The sequence below is a fragment of the Perca flavescens genome, unplaced genomic scaffold (genome assembly GCF_004354835.1).
Source record: "Perca flavescens isolate YP-PL-M2 unplaced genomic scaffold, PFLA_1.0 EPR50_1.1_unplaced_scaf_5, whole genome shotgun sequence".
NCBI lineage: Eukaryota > Metazoa > Chordata > Actinopteri > Perciformes > Percidae > Perca > Perca flavescens.
Genome location: NW_021166702.1, coordinates 202,574 through 210,284, shown reverse-complemented (window position 1 = coordinate 210,284; position 7,711 = coordinate 202,574). Strand labels below are relative to the sequence as shown.

The 7,711-nt window shown below is 41.9% G+C and overlaps 3 non-coding genes across 3 annotated transcripts; 1 reads left to right on the top strand and 2 right to left on the bottom strand.

Moving 5' to 3' along the window:
- Positions 1-785: 785 nt before the first annotated feature.
- trnad-guc (transfer RNA aspartic acid (anticodon GUC)) lies at positions 786-857 on the bottom strand. Its single transcript has one exon. It is a non-coding gene; the product is annotated as a tRNA-Asp (tRNA).
- A 259-nt stretch (positions 858-1,116) lies between these two features.
- trnav-aac (transfer RNA valine (anticodon AAC)) lies at positions 1,117-1,189 on the top strand. Its single transcript has one exon. It is a non-coding gene; the product is annotated as a tRNA-Val (tRNA).
- Positions 1,190-5,233: 4,044 nt separating this feature from the next.
- Positions 5,234-5,305, bottom strand: trnad-guc (transfer RNA aspartic acid (anticodon GUC)). Its single transcript has one exon. It is a non-coding gene; the product is annotated as a tRNA-Asp (tRNA).
- Positions 5,306-7,711: the final 2,406 nt, after the last annotated feature.

Below are 7,711 nucleotides of genomic sequence, written 5' to 3'. Positions count from 1 at the left end.
ACTGCGCCTTTAAAACGCATTGGTCGTGTTCAGGAGTTCCTTAAAGTGCTCCTTGCATCGCTTGACAATATTCCCAGTCAAGGTCAGGAGTTATTCTGCCCTGCTGAACACAGCCTGAGTCAAGGCCTGCTTTGCCCTCATGAGTCGTCCAACGGTTTGCCAGAACTTCCTTGAGGCCAACCGAAATTCCTCCTTCATAGCCTCCAGCAGAAATCAACATGTGGTAGGAATATGGACTAATAACAGGGGCGGAAACATGTTTCTTTGTTGGTGTTTGCTCAACACAATCAATGTCTGCTGACCTGCAATCTCAGTAACCTGGATAATAATGGCCAGTTAACAGAGAACTCTCCCGCTGGGCAAACAAAGCCAGGCCTTCTGAAATGTACGTAGTGCACTACTCATCACGTTCGCCTAGCATGCAAAATGTTCCCGATAGGAAAACAATTGTCTTCAAGTTTTAACTCTAAGTTGTACAATCAAACAGTTCAGTCAAATCGTCACTCACTATAATGGTTTATTTGACAACATGTAACAAGTTGTTGGTAATGGTGAATTTGGGCAAATAACATTTTTGGCTGTCATACTCGCCTTGTTTATGCAAATGGTCATGTGATATGCGTTGTCAGACATTTTTAATATGGGCCGAGATCATTTCTGATATGGAGTTTAAGCGCTTATGTGGATGGACGGAGATGATTTTTGTTTAAAAACCCCGGTCAAAATGTAAAACCCCACTGCCTGAAGTTAAGCCTTAGTAAAGAACCAGCAGCTGGTAGATTGATCTCCCCGTCAGGGAATCGAACCCCGGTCTTCCGCGTGACAGGCAGAGATACTGTCCACTGTACTAACGAGGACTGGTGAAACATTAATTTTGACACGTCATTCGCTAGGTGTCGCTCTTCCAGCATTTACGGTGAAAACATATAGAAGCATTAACTTCAATTATACATTTATTCACTGTCACTCAAATACATGACAAAGCAGCTGTGACTGAATCCACTTCAAAATGTCTCAGAGTCAAAAGTGAACATGTCTACCAACATTTTAAACGTTTGCAGTTAAATATGAATGGTGCAGTAACAGACGCAGGTGCGAAAATGTCCATTTTCGTCAGTTTCTGTGGTGTAGTGGTTATCACGTTCGCCTAACACGCGAAAGGTCCCCTGTTCGAAACAGGGCAGAAACATGTTTCTTTGTTGGTATTTGCTCAACACAATCAATGTCTGCTGACCTGCAATCTCAGTAACCTGGATAATAATGACCAGTTAACAGAGAACTCTCCCTCTGGGCAAACAAAGCCAAGCCTTCCGAAATGTACGTAGTGCACTGCTCATCACGTTAGCCTAGCATGCAAAATGTACCCGATAGGAAATCATTTGTCTTCAAGTTTTAACTCTAAGTTGTACAATCAAACAGTTCAGTCAAATCGTCACTCACTATAATGGTTTATTTGACAGCATGAACATGCTCAATGCTGCTGTGCAACTTTTGTCTTTCTTGGTGAATAATCAGCTGGTAGAAAGCTATCCCGGTCGGTGAATCGAAGTCTACAAAGAGCAGAGAACTTGACAATCTCCCACCCTCCACTGCGCCTTTAAACGCATTGGTCGTGTTCAGGAGTTCCTTAAAGTGCTCCTTTCATCGCTTGACAATATTCCCAGTCAAGGTCAGGAGTTCTTCTGCCCTGCTGAACACAGCCTGAGTCAAGGCCTGCTTTGCCCTCATGAGTCGTCCAACGGTTTGCCAGAACTTCCTTGAGGCCAACCGAAATTCCTCCTTCATAGCCTCCAGCAGAAATCAACATGTGGTAGGAATATGGACTAATGACTTCATGTAACAAGATGTTGGTAATGGTGAATATGACACGCGAAAGGTCCCCTGTTGGAAACAGGGCGGAAACATGTTTCTTTGTTGATGTTTGCTCCACACAATCAATCTCTGCTGACCTGCAATCTCAGTAACCTGGATAATAATGGCCAGTTAACAGAGAACTCTCCCCTGGGCTGGGCAAACAAAGCCAGGCCTTCCGAAATGTACGTAGTGCACTACTCATCACGTTCGCCTAGCATGCAAAATGTACCCGATAGGAAAACATTTGTCTTCAAGTTTTTACTCTAAGTTGTACAATCAAACAGTTCAGTCAAATCGTCACTCACTATAATGGTTTATTTGACAGCATGAACATGCTCAATGCTGCTGTGCAACTTCTGTCTTTCTTGGTGAATAATCAGCTGGTAGAAAGCTATCCCGGTCGGTGAATCGAAGTCTAGAGCAGAGAACTTGACAATCTCCCACCCTCCACTGCGCCTTTAAACGCATTGGTCGTGTTCAGGAGTTCCTTAAAGTGCTCCTTGCATCGCTTGACAATATTCCCAGTCAAGGTCAGGAGTTCTTCTGCCCTGCTGAACACAGCCTGAGTCAAGGCCTGCTTTGCCCTCATGAGTCGTCCAACGGTTTGCCAGAACTTCCTTGAGGCCAACCGAAATTCCTCCTTCATAGCCTCCAGCAGAAATCAACATGTGGTAGGAATATGGACTAATAACAAGGGTGAATATGACGGGGTCCCCTGTTGTTTTCTTTGTTGGTGTTTGCTCAACACAATCAATGTCTGCTGACCTGCAATCTCAGTAACCTGGATAATAATGGCCAGTTAACAGAGAACTCTCCCGCTGGGCAAACAAAGCCAGGCCTTCTGAAATGTACGTAGTGCACTACTCATCACGTTCGCCTAGCATGCAAAATGTTCCCGATAGGAAAACATTTGTCTTCAAGTTTTAACTCTAAGTTGTACAATCAAACAGTTCAGTCAAATCGTCACTCACTATAATGGTTTATTTGACAACATGAACATGGTAATGCTGAATTTGGGCAAATTCATTTTTGGGTGAATAATCAGCTGGTTTAAAGCAAATGGTCATGTGAATCAAGTCTTGAGCAGAGAACTTGACAATCTCCCACCCTCCACTGATATGGAGTTTAACGCATTGGTGGATGGTTCAGGAGTTCCTTTAAAAACTCCTTTCAAAATGTGAAAATATTCCCAGTCAAAAGGTCAGGAGTTCTTCTGCCCTGCTGAACACAGCCTGAGTCAAGGCCTGCTTTGCCCTCATGAGTCGTCCAACGGTTTGCCAGAACTTCCTTGAGGCCAACCACTGTCTAAATTCCTCCTTCATAGCCTCCAGCAGAAATCAACATGTACAAGATTATTGAATATGGACTAATGTTGGAAACAGGGCGAAAACATGTTTCTTTGTTGGTGTTTGCTCAACACAATCAATGTCTGCTGACCTGCAATCTCAGTAACCTGGATAATAATGACCAGTTAACAGAGAACTCTCCCTCTGGGCAAACAAAGCCAGGCCTTCCGAAATGTACGTGGTGCACTACTCATCACGTTAGCCTAGCATGCAAAATGTACCCGATAGGAAAACATTTGTCTTCAAGTTTTAACTCTAAGTTGTACAATCAAACAGTTCAGTCAAATCAGTCACCACTATAATGGTTTATTTGACAGCATGATGCTCAAATGCTGCTTTGCAAATAACATTTTGTCTGTCTCACTTTTAGTTTATGAATAATCAGCTGGTCATTTGTCTTCAAGTTTTAACGGTCTAAGATCATTTCTGAATCAAACAGTTTAGTCTACAAAGGGACTAGAATGAACTTGACAATCTCCCAACAAAATCCAAAAACCCCACTGCAACTTTTGTTTTGTGTAACCAGCTGGTAGTTCTCCCGGTCAGAAGGTCCCCTGTCCTTAAAGTGCAAAGAGCATCGACAATTGACAATATTCCCAGTCAAGGTCAGGAGTTCTTCTGCCCTGCTGAACACAGCCCAGTCAAGGTCAAGGCCTGCTTTGCCCTCATTTGAATTATGAGTCGTCCAACGGTTTGCCAGAACTTCCTTGAGGCCAACCGAAATTCCTCCTTCATAGCCTCCAGCAGAAATCAACATGTGGTAGGAATATGGACTAATGACTTCATGTAACAAGATGTTGGTAATGGTGAATTTGACACGCAAAAGGTCCCCTGTTGGAAACAGGGCGGAAACCTGTTTCTTTGTTGATGTTTGCTCCACACAATCAATCTCTGCTGACCTGCAATCTCAGTAACCTGGATAATAATGGCCAGTTAACAGAGAACTCTCCCGCTGGGCAAACAAAGCCAGGCCTTCCGAAATGTACGTAGTGCACTACTCATCACGTTCGCCTAGCATGCAAAATGTACCCGATAGGAAAACATTTGTCTTCAAGTTTTAACTCTAAGTTGTACAATCAAACAGTTCAGTCAAATCGTCACTCACTATAATGGTTTATTTGACAGCATGAACATGCTCAATGCTGCTGTGCAACTTCTGTCTTTCTTGGTGAATAATCAGCTGGTAGAAAGCTATCCCGGTCGGTGAATCGAAGTCTAGAGCAGAGAACTTGACAATCTCCCACCCTCCACTGCGCCTTTAAACGCATTGGTCGTGTTCAGGAGTTCCTTAAAGTGCTCCTTTCATCGCTTGACAATATTCCCAGTCAAGGTCAGGAGTTATTCTGCCCTGCTGAACACAGCCTGAGTCAAGGCCTGCTTTGCCCTCATGAGTCGTCCAACGGTTTGCCAGAACTTCCTTGAGGCCAACCGAAATTCCTCCTTCATAGCCTCCAGCAGAAATCAACATGTGGTAGGAATATGGACTAATAACAGGGGCGGAAACATGTTTCTTTGTTGGTGTTTGCTCAACACAATCAATGTCTGCTGACCTGCAATCTCAGTAACCTGGATAATAATGGCCAGTTAACAGAGAACTCTCCCGCTGGGCAAACAAAGCCAGGCCTTCTGAAATGTACGTAGTGCACTACTCATCACGTTCGCCTAGCATGCAAAATGTTCCCGATAGGAAAACAATTGTCTTCAAGTTTTAACTCTAAGTTGTACAATCAAACAGTTCAGTCAAATCGTCACTCACTATAATGGTTTATTTGACAACATGTAACAAGTTGTTGGTAATGGTGAATTTGGGCAAATAACATTTTTGGCTGTCATACTCGCCTTGTTTATGCAAATGGTCATGTGATATGCGTTGTCAGACATTTTTAATATGGGCCGAGATCATTTCTGATATGGAGTTTAAGCGCTTATGTGGATGGACGGAGATGATTTTTGTTTAAAAACCCCGGTCAAAATGTAAAACCCCACTGCCTGAAGTTAAGCCTTAGTAAAGAACCAGCAGCTGGTAGATTGATCTCCCCGTCAGGGAATCTAACCCTGGTCTTCCGCGTGACAGGCAGAGATACTGTCCACTGTACTAACGAGGACTGGTGAAACATTAATTTTGACACGTCATTCGCTAGGTGTCGCTCTTCCAGCATTTACGGTGAAAACATATAGAAGCATTAACTTCAATTATACATTTATTCACTGTCACTCAAATACATGACAAAGCAGCTGTGACTGAATCCACTTCAAAATGTCTCAGAGTCAAAAGTGAACATGTCTACCAACATTTTAAACGTTTGCAGTTAAATATGAATGGTGCAGTAACAGACGCAGGTGCGAAAATGTCCAATTTTGTCAGTTTCTGTGGTGTAGTGGTTATCACGTTAAGCCTAACACCAGCTGGCCAGTCGCGTATAGGTGTAGAAGACTTTCTCGTAAAAAAAAAAAAAAAAAAAAAAAAGATTTTTTCCTGACCGGAAGTCTCCAAAAGAACAGGGTTCGAATCCCCTTACCCAAAAACATTGTCCTGTATTTAGTTCAGAATATTATGCTACAGCATGTCTGTATTACACAAAACAATTATATATAAAGTTTTTAACCATTTAATGTTAAATTTAATTCAATATGTTTCTGAAAAATTATGTGGCAACAATATGATAAGACCTTGTGATTTTAAGGTCATGACAATAATACTTTTACATGCTGCTAGTGGTAAAAGTTGAATTGAATAGTATACTACCATATAATGATACAAAATTCCAAAGTAATGTATATTTTTATACGTATAATTTTATTTCATTTTCTATCACTTTTACTTCCTCAATCAAATATCAAATATCAATAAGTCATAGTAATGCTCCCAAGATATTTCATAAAGAACAACATCATTCTTAAACACAAAATAAAAACTGACATTGACACATTGCTTATTTATATAATTCAAATGTTATATATAAAACAAATTAACAACTAAATATGGGTATACATTTACGGAATAATTTATTATTAAAATATTACACATTTACACACGTGGAGGGCACACGAGAGTGCATGTAAAGGTGCTGAGAGACTATGTGAGGATGATGATGATGATGATGATGATGATGATGATGATGATGATGATGATGATGATGATGAATCAGACCAGACATCCAGTGAAGGTGAATACAGTTAAATTAAACTAAAGATCATAATTGCTTGGCTATGAAAACAGAAGAAACAGTCCTGACAATGCCCAGTGGTGTGTCTTGTGTGCGTGAGTGCGTGCGTGTGTGTGTGTGCGTGCGAGATATATTTGTCGCCTGGTGGGTTAGCAGTCCATTTGTCTGTCTTCTCTTTGAATCTTTGTGTCTCTCAGCCTCATAGAAGTCCGACAGTTTGAACTCCCCCAGGTCATCTCCTTCCCCATGCCCTGTGCCTTGTAGGGGGAGAACACTCTGGAGGGGCAGTAGATGTATTTCCCTGGTACCCCGGGGAAGCTGTCATGTACAGTATGTGAGGGCTGCCAGGGCCCTGCTTTAGGGGTTGATGACAGAACCTCCACAGGCGACCTGTTGGAAGCTGCACTGCTGACTTCCTGTTCGCCCTCTCCTCTGACTCCATCTACGACTTCAGCTGACTGTAGGCTAAACAGTTCCTGGTCATCTTTTTCTGCTGCTGGTGCTGATGCGGCTGCTGCTGCTGCTTGATGATGATGCTGATGATGATGATGATGTTCTTGTTGTTGTTGTTGTTGTTGTTGTTGTTTAACCAGGATGTCTGACCCAATCCGCTCCACTGTAGACCGGCTCAGAGACTCCTCCTAGTGCGGAGTAACAGGTGGAGGGTTGAGAATGGCAGGAGCATATATTTATTATATAGTTTCTTACCAAACTCGGACAAAACATGCATCAAAAATTTTTGTGGATTGTGTGAAGAGTTATTTGAAATAAATTCAGTTAAAAAACAGTTCAATTTGCTACATTTATTATATATTATATTCCCCATAGTCTTGACATTTTGCATAGGGTAACTGATAACTAATGCAACCTTATTAAGCCTATTAAGCCAGACCATTACCTGGTCTGTAGGAGGATGGTAGGTAGGTCATTTGAATGACCTGTATCCATGAAAGACTGCCTCTGGTAGCAGCTGTGTGCTGGGACCGCTGGGACCGGAGCCCTGCTGAAAGACCACTCCAGCTGTGTGATCAGCACCACTCCAACTGGATCTTCACTGGTCTCCTGCAATACAGCATCACATATAGTGATTTAGTCAGTCTAAGTCTACAGATCAAAATAGTTTGCATTCATTTGCTATTGGGTCATATTACTCTCAAATGCAATTATACACATGTTCACTGTGTAAATCCCTACATGCTAAATAGAGCAACCAACAATCACAATAATAATCACACATAAGATACATAATAGATATGTGACATTTTTTTAAAAGTTGTAAGCTAAATGAGGAACAATTCAATTTCCTCACAATTTTAAACACATTTACACTGCAAGTGTCAGACC